We start from the raw sequence: 18,372 nt of genomic DNA, 5'->3' as shown, positions 1-18,372 counted from the left end.
TTGTCATAATCCAATAACAATTATTTATATTACAAATGATATCAATACTCTCAGAATAAATATATTAACAATTATCTGGAGTATCTATTAAAACTTGAAAATGTAAAGACCTACGGACTTGTGACATCACAAGCTCTGACTTTTAACATTACTCATTCAAACCATTTTTACAAACTAGACGCACTAGAGAAACAATCGCCCTAAGTGCATTATACTTTGCAACCTAATTGACATTTTCAAGGATGTTGCTTCAATTATAAGGACTTTCTTTTTGACTCGTGCCTCTCAAGGTGAAATTTTTCAAGACATTTATACCATATTAGGCGTTCTAGTTAAATTATTTGAAAGCCTTATTTTCAAATTATCTCAATTTGTGCTTATTGATCAACTTGTGGGCCCAAATGTCAACCATCACTAGAAGAAAATTTTTAAAAAATAAAAATAGATTTGAGTCCCGAAACCAATAAACTGGCCAAAATGGAAATTAAAATCTACAAAAGCTGAGACTTTTAGAAGGACAAGATCCATACCTAGAAGAAATCATGTGCGTGGAGATCTGGAATTGAGTGTCGCACCATTCTCTCTCTCTCTCTCTCTCTCTCTCTCTCTCTCTCTCACGGTATAAACTCTTATGACTGACGACCGAGGAAGGTGGATTTTCAAATCTTCCATGTTGTTGAAATCAAAAGAATCCAAACATCTAACGATATGCAAACATGTAACACAGAATAATCAAAAATCTAAAATCTAAAAGCGATACAAAATAGAGGCAGGGACACACAAACACAGACAAACCTTTGCTGATACCGTTGACATTAACCGTAAATGCACACCTTTGTTGCACCTAAACAAATCATTTGGAAAAGACCCTTCTACCTGCGCAGATCATGCAACATTCTCACCCCAAAAATTATATTATTGAATCTTTTTTAAATTCATAAATTTAAATTCAAGTCATGAAATTTATGTTTCTAAATATTATCTATTAGTATGAGTGTATTGTATTGATGGAAGCCTTTAATCCAGGACTTGGATTTCCACAACTGGTGCAAAAAATTGAGACCAAATTAAAGGGGGGGGGGGCAATGAGGCAATTTATTAATTCTACAATGGTTCAAACTGCAAAGCACACCACAAGGTGAACATAATTCTCAGTCATATAAATATAATCATTAATTCAGATGAATATTTAGGCATAATTATAGAAGAAAAAAAAAATGATTACAACAGGGCTTGCGGGGTTGCGTCCACTGTGGAAGGTAAGACGCAGTCCGGTTTGCTCAAAGTACATTGATATGTTTTAGTTTTCATGATCAACTAATTTCTGAAGAATAGCCTTCCAACACAAACAAATTAATTTAGAAAATATTGAAAGCACCTCCAAGTATTTAAACATGACCATTTGGGCTAACCCAACACCCATTTTAAAACCCCATGAGTCCAATTTCAAAATATCCCAAGGCCTAGCTCTTACCCCAAAACCCATTCTCAAACCAGCTCTGCCTACTGTTTTAAAATGAAACAAGCCAACTCAAGGTCGTGGGTAGGGTAGTTCTTTTCGTACTCTTTCAACTGTCTAAATGCATATGCCACTACCCTACCATACTGCATCAACACACAGCCAAGTCTCTTCAAGGACGCATCACTGTAAATAGTGTAACCCTCACCCCCAGATGGGATGATCAATACCGGTACTGTGACTAATCTCTACTTCAGCTCCTGAAAGCTCTGCTCACAGCTGTCGTCCCACTCAAATCTGGCATTCTTCCTGGTCAGTCGTGTCAAAGGCATTGATAAGGCTGAGAACCCCTCGACAAAACGACGGTAATATTCGACTAACCCCAAGAAACTCCTGATCTCCTAGACGTTCCTCGGTCTAGCCCAATTCACCACCGCCTCAATCTTACTGGGATCTACAGAAGTACCATCTCCAGAAATAACATGCCCTAAGAACACGACCTTCTCAAGCCAAATTTCACATTTACTGAATTTGGCGTATAACTTCTTCTCCCGAAGTGTTTGCAAAACCTGCCTCAGGTGCATCTCATGCTCCTCATAACCCCTTGAATAGACCAATACATCATCAATAAACACAACAACAAACTGATCTAGGTATCGATGGAAGACTCTGTTCATCAAGTCCATAAATACCGTAGGAGCATTCGTCAAACCAAATGACATAACAAGAAACTCGTAATGCCCGTACCTGGTCCTGAAGGCCATCTTTGAGATGTCTTCTGCTTTCACCTTCACCTGATGGTAGCAAGATCTGAGGTCAATTTTCGAATACACTCGTGTACCCTGGAGCTGGTCAAACAAATCATCAATACGGGGTAGAGGATATTTGTTCTTAATGGTCACTTCATTAATCTCCCTGTAATCTATACACATCCTCATAGTCCCGTCCTTCTTCTTCATAAATAGAACATTAGCTCCCCATGGAGATACACTAGGCCGTATGAAGCCTTTATCTAACAAATCCTGCAACTGATCCTTCAGTTCGGCCAACTCTGCCGGCGCCATTTGGTACGATGTTTTAGAAATCGGCGTTGTATCTAGAAGTAGATCAATAGGGAAATCTACCTCACGATCAGGCGGCAAACCTGGTAATTCATTTGGAAATACATCTATAAATTCTTTCACCACAGGCGTATTAATGAGCTTTAATTCATTTTCTGACATTTCTTTTACAAAAGCCACGAATCCCAAACAGCCATTCTAAAGCAGTCTCTTCGCCTGAACAGCTGAGACTATCTGAGGTAAAGACTGCACTCGTGACCCTGTAAATCTAAATTCTAGTTTCCCTGGAGGTCTGAATATCACTTCTCTAGCACGACAGTCTATAATAGCAGAATTAGCCACTAGCCAATCCATGCCAAAAATAATGTCAAACTCGTGCATATCTAATGCCACCAAATCAGCATATAGATCTTCCCCCTAAACATCAACTGGACATCCACTAAGTACCCAACTACATCTCACTGCTGACCCAGTCAGTGTAGCCACTAACAACTCAACATCTAATGATTGCATTTCCACCCTACATAATTTAGCACACCCCAAGGACACAAACGAATGTGTGGCACCAGAATCGAAAAGTGCAATAACTTGAAATGAAAACAACAATACTTGTCACCACATCGCCGACCGCCTCAGTGTCGCCTGGCGTCAAAGCAAAAACTCTGGCTGCGGCCGTATTCCTCTGCTGGCCTCCTCATGGCGCCTGGTAACCTCCTTGTGCACGTCTAGGAGCAGGAGCCGTACCAGTCTGTGTAGGACACTCTCTCATCATATGCCCTGACTCCCCACACCTGTAGTAGACACTTTGCCCAGCACGACACTCCCCCAGGTGTTTCTTCCCACAATATGGGCAAACTGGAGATGCCTGTGCACCCTGGAAACCGCGATTCCCGGTCTCCTGCCTCTGGCCTTTATAATAGCCACCTCTCTTCCATGTACCACGTCCACCCCCCCTGCTGGGAACCAGAAGGTATGGATCTCTTCTTCTGTCTCTGCTCCTCAGCCTTTAACCGATCACCAATCTCTGCTATAGTGGCTCTATCCACTAGCTCAGCGAAGTCCTACAACTTCATTATCGATACCTGCTTGTATATTTCTCTCCTCATGCCTCTTTCAAACTGTCGTACCTTCTTTACCTCATCTAATATGATATACGTGGCGAAGCGGGATAACTCAATAAACCTCACCGCGTATTGCTGTACCGACAGCTGTCCTTGCTTCAGATTCAGGAACTCTGCAATCTTAGCCTCCTTGGAAGAGGCTGGAAAATACCTGTCAAAGAAAATCTCCTTAAACCGTTCCCACGTAATCTCTACAGGAATAGTCCTCTGCTGCTCTAAAAGTTTCACTGCCGACCACCATCTCTCGGCCTCTCCAGTCAGTCTGTAGGGGCAAACAGCACCTTTTGCTCCTCTGAGCACTGCAGCACTGCGAATATCTTCTCCATCTCCTACACCCAGTTCTCAGCAACTGCAGGATCTGTTCCTCTTGAGAAAGTTAGAGGACTCATCTTAATAAACTTCTCTATCGAGCTACCGTGGCCTACAAAAAGACCACCATGTTCCTTCGAACTCCTGGCAATTTCTGCCATAACTTGCTGTGTTACGCTGCGTAAAACTGCATCTGAATCACTACCCGCAGCGCCTGAGGGTCCAACACCCTCACTCCCACTGGCGTGGGCACTATTGCCACCAAGGTCCATCCTGAAAAACAGGTAACTTAACTCAAAACCTCTTTCCCTACGTGTATCACTCAACTCATATAGTATATTTCTCCTAATTAACCCATCTCTCTTAATCTCAATTCAAGGTTCAATCTTGCAACCTAGATACCCAACCCGACGATAGTTTACAATGAATTTCCTGAAATTATCACCCCAGGAAAATCATACAAACCACCACGGAAGTCCTACATCTAGCCTACAAAACCAGACCTCAAATTCCCTTATCCTATACTCTGGTATTATTACTGCTGCACTCTAGAGTCTACAGAACCTATTATCCTAAGCTCTGATACCAAATGTAACGTCCCTCATTAAAATATAACAAAATACAACATAATAAATCAAATGGTCAACCCGAACCCGTGGGTAACGGGGACACTTGTCATACACAGCGGAATTCCTAATAGCAGTAAACATAAAAATCCATACATCCATCCACAAAACATAATACCAGAGCTTTTATAACATTATGATACTGTACTACTATACATTCTTATATACATCAGAATATCTCTAGGGTCAAACACAAAATAATTCTAACCCTAGTACAAAATCTTACCCTCCTCACGGGGTAATCTCACTAATCTCAATGGCGGCCTTGACCCGCCAGTCTCTCAGGGGCTCCTGAAAAATTTAATAATGTTGGGGATGAGACACTTCTTAGTAAGGGAAAATAAACTAAATACAGCTGTGTGGCAACATGAATATTTAGTGCAATTATACATATACTGTACATTTCATAAGTCGGAAAACATTCATCATATCATTCGAAATAATCATACATTTTCATATATGCCAATAACTCGTAAGGTATATAAACATCTGGTATAACTGTGATACTGAAAAATCAACCCATGATGAATAGCTAGCTAATGTCATGTATTACCCCTATGACAGGTTGTGTAACCCGAATGCAGGACCTGACAATGGCTGGCTGACCACTGTCGAATCAAATATGTCTGTAAGTGCAATGAGCTCGCCACACCCTGGTCCGGACTGCCAGGTGGACGTCCACACTCTACTAAAAGCCACATCGACTATCCATCTCCCATCCCCTCATGGGATGGTTAGCACTAATATGGTCTCGTGCCAAAATCTACCCATAGCTACGGTACCGAGCTCCTGGTCTGAACTAAACTAACATCATGGTTACAATAACATATAATACATGAACATACGTAACATCAACACGGCCTCGTTCCGAAAACATAGATACGGCCTCGCACCGATAGCATAATAAATACGGCCTCGCGCCGATAACATAAATACGGCCTCGTGCTGATAACATAATAATACGGCCTCGCGCCGATAGCATAATAAATACAGCCTCGCGCCAATAACATAAATACTGCCTCGTGCCGATAACATAATAATACGGCCACGCGCCGATAGCATAATAAATACGGCCTCGCGCCGATAACATAAATACGGCCTCGTGCCAATAACATAATAATACGGCCTCGCGCCGATAGCATGATAAATATGGCCTCGCGCCGATAACATAAATACAGCCTCGTGTCGATAACATAATAATATGGCCTCGTGCCGATAGCATAATAAATACGGCCTCGCGCCGATAACATAAATACGGCCTCGTACCGAATCGTTTCAGGTATTTACCTTCTAAAAATAACTCTTTTATCATATATTCCTCAAACTCAATGTAGCATAACTCGTCTTTTCAAAATACCTAAAAATGTGTTTTATACGTAAAAGCATACATATCATATCTCATTTCTCGTAAAATAATATTCATGCCACACATGCTTTGTTAAAAGTCATACTTCATATTCTAAAATCGTGCTTTTCTATCATCTCATACATACATATACGTTTAATCATAATAGCAGTATTTCCTAAATGTACATTTCATCTATAATATACAGGTATATCATATGCTTTTCTGAAAATAAATTTACTTATAATCAATAATAGTTTGCATGGAAAAGAACTACTTTAGTTTACTCCCTTACCTAGCTACTGAAAAAGCCCCCAAAATATCCTAGGCTAACCCCCGTATGACTTCCTGATCAACACCCTGAAACTCAAAACCCCCAGTACTAAACATCAGTATTTTCATGCGTACATCAATTTCTATAACTACCATAAAGTCTAGTTTGGCTTAAAAAGCCTTACCTCAACCCAGGGATGATTTCCAACTTCGTTTTCCCAACGATCCGCTCCGGCAAACTCGTAGGGAATTTCTCCAAGAGTGTCATGGTAGCCTCAAATCTTCGATCCGGCGTAAAACCAGCCCAAAATTGAAGAGAGAGAGTGAGAGAGCCGAAAAGGAGAGAGAGAGAGTGTGGAGAGGAGGCTTGCAATTGAAGATAAAATCGGATTTTTCATGTTTATAGGCGGCGGAATTCGTCGACGAGCCCAACCTTCGTCGACAAGTTCTTCACAGATTTCGTCAACGAAATCCAGTCTTCATCGACAAAATGCAATCGGCTCCAGAATCCCTCTCGGTAATTCTTCGTCGACGAAGCCCTGTGTTCGTCGACGAAATCCTTGAAGCCTTCGTCGACGAAACCCTGTGTTTGTCAACGAAGCTTTTCAGCTTCCCTCTTTATTTTTGTTTCCATTCCCCTTTCTTTATTAGTTAAATTTCATTTAAAAATTCGGGTTGTTACAGTATATTATAGTTTTACTCAGATCAGTATATTACAGCTTTATTCAGAACAGTATATACAGTGTTTATAGTTTGTCATGTTTCCTATTACCATAACATATAGAGTATACAGATAAATATACAGAGATAGCATCAAGATGCTACTGATACAAAATATAGAAATTACAGAGTTTACAGTACAGAAAGATAGCGTTATGGTAATTTTGGAAACATGATGAAAATAGTAAAAGAGTATAGATATAGTATCAGATTCCTGAGGAATGATTACAAAAAGATACAGATAAAGAATACAGAGCACGGTACCGTTGCTATATACATAATAGAGTGCAACCACATATCTCAGATAGTGTGTGGGTACCGTCAAACTGTGCTAGGAGAGGATGCAGCTCCCCAGTTCATTGGGTTGAGGGGGCCAGTTTGACGACGTAGAAGCAAGTCCCGCGCCTAGGAGAGTACGCAGTTTGGCCAGGCTGAGGTAGTGTAGAGTATATTGACTTATCTGGAGGGCCGACCAGATTAAGTCTCGCCTACAGGCCACACAACGCTATCATGAGGGATCATATCATAACATAAAGAATTCTAGGGATAAAGTACGGTTCTGTATATGTATACAGTTTTATAGTATATGATGAGTATAATATGATATTAGCAGTATGAAAAGTAGAAAATTCAGATGATATAGTTATATTTTAAATTGTGAAAATGATAGACATGTTTTACGGATTTACTATTTAATTACAGTTCAGTTGTTATTTTAACAGTGCGCAACTTAGTCGCCACACACTAGTAATACCATATTTCCACTTACTGAGCGTCGACTCACCCCATGACTTTAACATTTTTTAAGAGAGCCAGCTAAGCGAGCAGATCAGGCTCGCGGATAGGGAGTTCATTGATTACCCTGGTTTAGAGGGTAAGTTTGTGCAGGGTTTTCTATTTTGGGACAGATATTTTTTGAGAGAAATCTATTATATAGTTATGGTTTGGAAATACAGATTTATGGTATTGTATGATGTGTATGGATGTATGGTTTACGTTTCTGCTGCATAGGTATGATTTTATATTCAGATTTACCCCAGTGCCTTCTGAGGCTCGAGTTTCATAGCAGGGGGTATCAGAGTAGTTCATATAATAATAATAATAATAATAATAATAATAATAATAATATTAATAATGTCTTAATTTTGAGGTCGTTACACCTTATCCCATTCAAACCTAACATTCTTTCTGGTCAGACGCGTGAGAGGTCTTGATAAAGTTGAAAACTCTTCTACAAACTGACGCCAATAACGCACCAGTCCCAAGAAACTTCTAATTTCCTAGACCTAATTCAACACTATCTCAATCTTGCTGGGATCCACTAAATTACCATCCCCTAAAATAACATGCCCCGGAAACAACACTTTCTCTAGCCAGAATTCACATTTACTAAACTTAGCATACAATTTCTTTTCTTTGAACATCTGAAGTACCAGTCGTAAATGCGTCTCATGCTCTACAAAACTCTTTAAGTATACCAATATATCATCAATATAAACTACAACAAACTGGTCCAAATATTGGTGAAATACTCTATTCATCAAGTCCATGAACACAGCAGGAGCATTCATCAAACCAAAAGGCATAATGAGGAATTCATAATGCCTATATCTGGTCCTAAAGGCTATCTTCGAGACGTCTTCTACTTTTACCTTCACCTGATGATAGCTTATCTGAGGTTAATCTTGGAATAGACCCACATACCCTAAAGCTGATAAAATAAATCGTCTATACAGGGTAGAGGATACTTGTTCTTGATTGTCACCTTATTAATTTCCCTATAGTCTATACACATCCTTATGGACCCGTCCTTCTTTTTTACAAATAACACTAGAGCACCCCACGGTAACACACTGGGCCGAATAAAACCCTTATCCAGCAAGCCTTGCAGTTGATCCTTTAGCTCTCCCAACTCTACTAGAGTCATTCTGTAATGAGCTTTAGAAATCGGTGCCATCCTCGAAAGTATATCAATAGCAAAATCGACCTTGCGATTAGAAGGCAACCCAGGTAGCTCATCTGGGAAGACATCTAAAAACTCCTTCACTACTGGCGTATTAGCAAGCTTTAATTCATTTTCTGACATTTCCTTTACAAATGCCACGAACCTTTGACAACCGTCTAGAAGTAGTCTGCTCGCCTGTATGGTTGATACTAACTGAGGCAAGGATTGCACACGCGACCCTATAAGCCTGAATACTGGTCTCCCCGGAGGTCTGAATATTACTTCTTTCAAATGACAATCTATATTGGTGTAATTAGCTGTCAACCAGTCCATACTAAAAATTACATCGAACTCATGCATATCCAATACTATCAAATCAGCTGGCAAGACTTTCCCCTTAATATCAATTGGACAGCCTTAGAGTACTCTACTACACCTCATTACTAACCCTGTTGGTGTAGTTACTAACAGTTCAGTGTCTAACAACTGTGTTTCTGCCCCACATAATCTAATACATCCCATAGACATAAACGAGTGTGTGACTCATGAATCAAATAATACAATAACTTTAAATGAAATCATGTTAATCATACTTGTCACCACATCGCTGGCTATCTCATCATCTACAAGTATCAAAGCATAGACTCTCGCTGGAGCTATATTCCTCTACTGGCCTCCAAGGGGCACCTGATAGCCTCCCCGGTATGGTATGGGAGTAGGAGCGGAATCAGGTGGTGTGGGGCAATCTCACACTAGATGTCCTTGCCTATCGCAGTGATAGTAGATGGCTCTCCCCACTCAACACTCTCCCAAGTGTCTCTTTCCACAAGTTTGATAGACAAGAAAATTTTGCACCGTCTGAACTCACAACCTCCAGCCTCCTGCCTCTGTCCTCTGCCATAGTTTCCTCTCTTCCACTGACCCTGCCTAGCTCCCTACTAGAAGCCTGAAGGTGTAGATCTCTTCTTCTGTTCCTGCTCCTCTGCATCCATGCGCTTACTAGCCTCAGCTAACGTTGCTCTATCAACCAACTCAACAAAATCCTGTATCTTTAACACTACCTCCAGCTTATATATTCCTCACCTCAATCCTCTTTCAAACTGTCTTGCCTTCTTTACTTTATCAAGAACAATATACGGGGTGAAGCGAGATAGTTCTATAAACCGCACCGCATACTGTTGGACCGACTACTGTCCCTGCTTCAAATTCAGGAATTCTTCCACTTTAACTTCCCTGATAGTGGCTGGGAAATATCTGTCAAAGAATAGTTCTTCAAATCGGTTTCATGTCATAACTATCGGCGTCGTCCTCTACTGCTCTAGAAGTTTCACAGCAGTCCACCACCCCTCAGCCTCCCCTGTCAGTTTATAGGTGGCGAAGAAGACCCTTTGCTCCTCCATACACTGTAATACCGACAAAACTTTCTCGATCTCCTACATCCAATTCTTGGTGGCTCCAAGATTCAACTCCTCCTGAAAATGCCGGAGGATTCATCTTGGTAAACTTCTCCATCGTGCACCCATGGCCTGCAGACGGGCCTCCTTGCTCTCTGGAGCTCCTAGCGATCTCAACCATAACCTACTGAGCCACATTGCATAGTACTGCATCTGAATCAGCTTCACCTGCACTCGAGGGCCTTGCACCCTCACTACCACTCATATAGGCACTACCTCCTCCAGGGTCCATCCTAAAAAGACAATAAACATGGCTCAAGGACCCTATTCTTATAATTTACACATCTAACTAAAATCTCATATCATCCCTTTACCTTGACATCCCTATCCTCATTCAAGATTTAGTCCCACACTTTAGAAACACAACACGACAGTAGTTTACTATGGTTTTCTTGAAATCATCACCTTAGGAAAAACACAAAAAACACCACGGAAGTCCTGTCTCTAATCTGCAGAACAAAACCTCAAATCCTGTCTAATACTCTTGTATCATTTCCGCTGCACTCTAAAGTCTACAAAACCTACCAACCTAAGTTTTAATACCAAATTGCAACGACCTACCTATTTTACCATAAATTTTTTTTCCACAATAACATAATAAACCTGGAAAAACATAATCAACCCGGATTCATGGGTACCAGGGATATACCTAAAATACAATACTAATACCTAAGTAGCAGGAAACATAAAATCATATACATATCAAATCATCCATCCAACACAATACCAAAGTTTTACTACAACTTTCATATGCATAAACACATCCAAAAATATCAAAAAAGTGTCCTAGGGTGGCCACCCAAAAATCCGTTTGATCCTAGTAAAATGATTTACCCTTCAGACAGGGTAGAACAATCAAACTCTAACGCTGCAGAACTTTATCCGCTCTTCTATTTGGGGCTCCTGAAATGTTTATATAGCTGGGGTGAGACATCTCTCAGTAAGGAAAATAAACTAATATCAGTATGTGGCAACATGAGTATTTTTGTGTCATACATATAAAAGTACATAAACATATCTAATCAAACCATTTGTTTCATATCTGTTTAAAACATAATTTATCATAATATGATATAATATACTGAGTTTCTATACATGAAATAACACTCTGGATGGATAGCTGGCTGGTATCATGTCTTACTCCCACATGACTAGGTTGTGTGGCCCGAAGGCGGGACCTAGTAATGGCTGGCCGACCACGCTAGATCAACATAAGTCTGTAAGTACGATGGGTTTGGCCCTCTTAGTTTGGACACCAGTGGGACGCCTGCACTACCATAAAACCACATCGACTGCCGATCACCCACTGCCTCTTACGACAAGTGGTAGCACTAGCATAAACATGATCGTGATCATATAACTACGGTACTTTGTTTCGTGAAAGCCTAAACCAAACCATCCAGGTTCTGATAACATATAGTAAATCTCAAATAATGATCCATAATTGTTTCATAATAATATCAGTCTAGATAATATTTTCATGAATTTTACATATCATAACATAAAAATCATGGCCCTTACGCCGACAATTTGTATCTTATAAATCACGGTCCTTATGCCGCCATAGTAAAACATAAAATCCACGGCCCTTACGCTGGCATAGCATATCATATGAAAATCATGGCTCTTATGCTGTCATTTCATATTAAACCATGGCCCTTACGCCGGCATATCATATCATGAAAAATAACGGCCCTTACGCCGACATATATTTGAACATACATAGTTTGAAATCTCTGTACTATTTCAATACCATACTTAAAACATAGTTCCTTTATCATTTTTAATACCTTCCTGAAAACAGTAATAACATGCTGATTCTGAAAACATAATATTCTAATATTATGTAAAATCATATAATTTTATACTCATGCCACACAAAAGCGAATATTGTTCTATTCATAAAATCTGTACATAATCATATTTCCTACTGAATTGCATTAAAATCATATTTCTATTAATAACAGTATTTCCAAACTCAGTTCTATAACATACATAATTTCCTTGAAAATAAAAGTTGAATATTAATAAATAATTTCTTGAAAATACTGACTTAGTTTATCCCCTTACCCGACTTATGGAAAAGCTTACAAATTACTCCAAAATTACACTTGCGTGTTCCCCAACTCAACACCCTAAAATTGCATTTCCCTTAGCAAAACTTCAGTAAAAACTCATTTAATACTTTCCTCATCCTAAAAATACCAAATACCTTAATAAATATTAAAATAATCAACTTACCCAAAATTTGGGATGGTTTCCAAGTAGCCTAACTGACGAATCACTCCAACAGATTTGTAGAGAATCTTCCCAAGAGTGACGTGGCGGCTTCCGATCGTTGAACCGAAGGAGAATGGGGCCGGATTTCTAGAGAGAAGGGGGGGAGAGTCGTAGGAGAGAGAGAGAGAGAGAGAGAGAGAGAGAGAGAGAGAGAGAGAGAGAGAGAGAGAGAGAGAGATTCTGTAATTTTTCCCCGCTAAAAAATGGGTTCTTGGGCTTATATAGAAAACTTGTCCACGTGGCCTCGCCAATGAACACCTTCTCCTCATCGACGAGTTTTAAGGTCAGGAAACAGTCCTTTCAGTAACTTCTCATTGACGAGATGCATGTCCTTGTCGACAAGCCCAAGACCTCGGCTCATTGATGAGAACTTCTTCACTCGTCGATGAGACACTATTGAAATCCTTAAGAAAATTCTTTTTTCTCTCTCTTTCTCTTATTATTTGATTGTTATAATTCTTTGGGTCTCTACACTAATAGTCATATTTTCTTGAAAATCTATATATACCCCCTCATTACTCCATATTAGTAACTTTGATTAAATTTAAAATTCTCTCAAATATTTTTTAATCAAAGTTCCTCCATTTCAATTTCTATTTCAAAAATCTTTTATTGGGTAAATTTTATACTCTCCTAACTCTATTATTCTTTAAAAAATCTTTTCAAAGAGAGCATATATTTTGTTTGGCCATTTTGTTTTTCCAAATCACTTACTCTCTCAAGCCTACACTTTTGAAAAACAATCTTTGAGAGTAATATTAAATCTTCTTCACATTGTTTTTGCTTTGATAGATATTTTTGTGGAAAATTTTTTATTTGAGTTTAAATCTTTGTTGTGCACATCATATATATTATTTTTCAAAGATTGAAAATGTTATTTTGAGAAAAACACTCATACTCTACTGAACATATTTCATATCATTAGAGAGTGCATTTTGAGCTTTAATGTTGTACAATTTTACTTGTATTTAGAAACATTATTTTATACAAAAATGATTTTATTATATCGGTTAGGTTCAGTCCGGAATTGAACTATGAAGACTCAGCCTCGTAAGTGAGATTGGTTCGGTTCGGCCTAGAAATTGAACTGGAGAGCCTCAGTCCCGTAAGTGAGACAAGTTGAGCTCAGCATTGTAATTGAGGTGGGGTTTACCTCGCCCCATAAGGAGAGGTTGTAACGGCTTCTACTTCGCCCTTTTAAGTGAGCAAGGATAATGTAATCGATGGGGGGTATGCCCAAGGCAGGGACGTAGGCTGGTTTAGCCGAACCTCGATAACAAATATTGTGTCGCTCTTTCTCTATCTCATTTAATTACTAAACTTTAATTTCTGCACGTGTATGCTTGTTTATTCATAGTTTTAATAATTTGCATACACATCTTTATTTAAATGAGATATGTTTATTTAAATGAGATATGTTGCACGTGTATGTTCACACTTATAACATAATCATTTTACATATACGATCATAATTAAAATGAGATATGATATGTGGTGAATCGACAAAACGTTTAAATTAGCCGAAAAGTTTTAAAACTCAATTCACCTCCCTCTTTGGATCACACCAATTCCAATAGTAAGAAATGAGTATATACGCAAAATTTTGGTATAACACCGATTGAAAACAAGATAAGAGATAGACAACTTAAATGGTTTGAGCATTTGAAACATGGAACATAGCACATGTGAGGAAGAGTGAGTTAGTTATAATTTCTAGCATAAAAAGAGGTAGGGTAGGCCTAAAATAGTTTGGAATGAGGTAATGAGGAATGATTCAATAGCCCTTAATCTAATAAGGAAACGCTTTAGATCCGGTGGATTGACATGAAAGGATTCATGTAGCCAATCTCACCAAGTGGGATTTAAGACTTGTTATTGTTGTTTGTTATATGCTTGGTAGATAGAAATGAAATAGAATCATGAAAAATCAAATATAATTTATTACTTATTATATTATGTAAATAATTCCTATTTAAAATTTCTTTACATTCCGTAAATCAAATATAATGTAATAATTTTCATTCAACTTAATTGAGCCTATTCTATGTTTGTATGACCAAGATTTTCACTGTACGAAGAATTGTGAAAATTGTGACTGTATTCTGTATATTATCTTTGATAGCCAATTTCAATTAGGTATCATTCACTTTATCTCTCACAATTTTACCTCCAAAAAGACGTCTCATATTAGTAAATTTCAACACTTTTCCTATTTATTATTTATTATCAACACCTATTAAATTCAATACTTTTTCTAAAACGTACTTTTATTTAAATGGTTCCAAAAGATCCCTAAAATAATTTTTAAAATAATTATAAAAAAACAAGTCATGTTATGCTTTAATTTTCCTATATGTATATAAGAAAGTCAGAAAATAATAGAAAGATATTTTCTAATATTTTTATACAAATGCTGAAAAATTTTAAAGATAAAGCGTCATTTTATAACTATTAAAAATTAAAAATAAATAAATTTACGATTGCTTAAACCATAAACAATTTTTTATGGAGGTGTTCTATAAAATTAGGTGTTTTCTAAATATTGAATTTAAATATGATTTTGTAAATTAATTTTGAAATTAACTTGAATTGATCATTAAGTGTTTAATACTAAATGCAATTCTGAATTAAATTCAAATTAAGCATTAGGTGCTTAATATTAAATGCAATTCTAAATCTGTGAATTGGGTTATGAATATATGAAGAGTTTGCCTTTGAATATGAATGCTAGATTTTTCTAATTGTTTGGTAACGGAGATCCGAACATTAGTATTTTTCCTATTTTAACCCTCTAAGTTATTAAGAGAAAAATTATTTGTTAAAGATAAGAGACATTTTAAGAAATTGTAATTTTTTTTTTGTTCCAAAAATAGTATCTTTCAAATATAAAACATAAAAAATATTTTAACTGCATTTTTTCCCCTTAATTTTAACTTTTTTAACTATCAAGGGCATAACTATTTGATAAAATTAGCATGCAATTATATAAACTTTTAATTCAATAAAAGTAATATTTTCTTGTCTTCTATTTAATCAATAATTGTAAACTAAAATATAATATAATATATTTATTAGACAAAAATAAAATTTATTAATTTAATTTAATTGTGTGAGTGTTTACTTTTTTTATTATTTTATTTTTCATACTGGATAAAAATGGAAAAGAGATTTTTAAATATCAAACTTACCGAATATGACATAAAAACATATTTGATTCAGTAAGACAAATTTTAAGAAATTGAAAACGATTACCATAACACTCTAATGTATGACCAGTTCACTTATTTAGTTGAAGCAAATTCAGATAAACTGTATTCAAAAGTCATGATATTAGTAAGGCCAAAAGACACTTATCACTCATAAGATTTGGTAAGAAGACAAAAATCTTTCCTAAAATATAAAAAATGTCACAAACCTCTCCTGAGGTTCAACAAAAAGGCATAGACCTTCCTAGGGGTGAGCATTCGGTCGATGTGGTGAATTCGGTCAATTAATTGAATTAACAAAAAAAAAAATTGATTAAAAAATCTCATTAACCGAACTGATTGAAATTCCATATTTAACCGAGCTCAAAATCGACTGAACCGAATTTCGGTTAAATCGACTAACCTATTTTAACCAATTTAATATTTATATATATATAAAATATAAATAATATATATAATTTAAATATATATAATACATAAAAATAATTAAAATTTTAATACACAGTATATAATTATTTATTATTAATTTATACTATTCGGCTAATTCAGTTAACCGAATTAATCGAACCTAAAAATCGAATCGAAAATCGAAAATCGAAAATCGAAAATCGAAAATTGAAATTCAACGAAAATGAAAACCAAACCGAACCGACCGAATTATACTCACCCCTACACTTCCCCTAAAAAATTTATCTTTTTACAAAATACAATGGGAAGTTTGTATCTTTTTAACAAATATCAAGAGGTTCATGAAATTCTTGAAATTTCAAGCGAGTTTTCTGAAATTTTTGAAACCTTTGGAAGTTTCATTGCATTTTTACTAAATCTTAATAGAAGTAAGTGTCTTTTGCCCTATTAATAAATGCTTTTTATAAGTAAATTCTAGTACTTCATCAAGTTAATTACATTAGCTGACATTAGTATTGTTGAATATTTTTTAAATTGTTATGCTCTATAATTTCCTTAAAATTTGTTATTTTTTATCACCGAATTCACTTCTTAGAATACGTCTTATCTTACATTATAATATAAAATTTTAAATAATTTAATAAAGTTAAGCAATCCTATAAAACTAAAATATTTAAGAACTATTATGGTATAAAGCTCGGAGCCTTTTGCTACTTTGTAGCCGATTCTTGCACGCAGTATCCTAAGGAGGATCTTATGAATTAATAAACAAACAAACAAATAAATAAATAAGGATGAAATTTTGCGTATGTAGGGCAAACTAAATTTAATATGAAAAAAAGTAAAAATTTTCTTCTAGGTTTAGGAAAAATAATTGATTAGGCGAGCACCAATTGTAGAAGTCATGTGTTTTTTAAATGCGTTTGTCGTAAAAGGTACTACAAACTTTTGACTTTTTCAATAGAAAAAGTCATACATTGAAAATTTTTACGGCAAACGCAAAAAGTCATACATTGAAAACTTTTATAAAATGAAAAAAGAAAGAAAAGGATGCATATGAACATATTTATTAAATATAATCTTATATGATATTTTTAATTTTGTATCTCTTTAATGTTTCATATGATCATGCCCTTTTAGAATTTATCCATATCGATCTTAACATTTATTTTGTATCATAGTATTATTTTGTGTCTGTTTATATTTTTTTTTTGTAGTTCCAAAATAAAACAAATACTTATAAATAACTAGCTTCTTGTACTTTTATTTATAAACATGAGTACGATAGTAAATTATTGCTTTATTTTGAAATATATTTAAATTATTAAATTTAAATTATCTTAATATATATATAAATATATATATATATATATATATATATATATGTTGCTCCAATTTATTCACTTTTAATTACATGCATCTCACATGACATAGATTTTGATCAACTAGTACTTGAAAAAAAAAAAGTTTTTCTGAATTGCTGAATTAGCAGAAAAGGTTGAAACGTTCCAATCTTATAAAAACATTATTCTAGAAACTTCATATATTTCATCAAAATCAAAGAAATCTCATTTCTTCGCTTTTGACAATTTGATCTAGGTAGATTTATGTGGCCCTTTAATATTAGTCAAGTTACTATAGTCTTTTATTATTGCATTAGTTGTCAGTACTTTAAAATGAATGAATCAAGTTCTTTGTATTAATGCATAATAACGAATCAATCTTGTAAGAGAGACAATGTATTGAAAGTTACTTTTGATATTGTCAAATTAAGCCTTCCTGGTGTATTAGCACCAACTATAATATGAATATGAATTTTGACTATCGAACCTAACAATAAAATATTTCTTTAATAGAATTTCGTAAATTAACAACTGATTGACATTAAGGAAAATGTTTTTTGTCACAGACCTATAATATCATGAACCTACATAGTAGTGAGTGAATAGATAAGAACAATTGGTGGGTTTGTGTGACTTATAACATCATGGACCCATATAACAATAAGTAAATAGATAAAAATGACTAGTGGTTGGTGTATCCACCACTTCCCTATTGCCACATTGACTCATGATGTGTATCATAGTCCATCATGGCATGTGGGGAAAGGAGGAGAGCTATGTGCCCCTACCACTCTCCTCTTCCTGTGTAACGCACAGAGCCAT

This window comes from Malania oleifera, chromosome 7 (assembly GCF_029873635.1).
Source record: "Malania oleifera isolate guangnan ecotype guangnan chromosome 7, ASM2987363v1, whole genome shotgun sequence".
NCBI lineage: Eukaryota > Viridiplantae > Streptophyta > Magnoliopsida > Santalales > Ximeniaceae > Malania > Malania oleifera.
Note: the sequence above shows the minus strand (reverse complement) of the source record.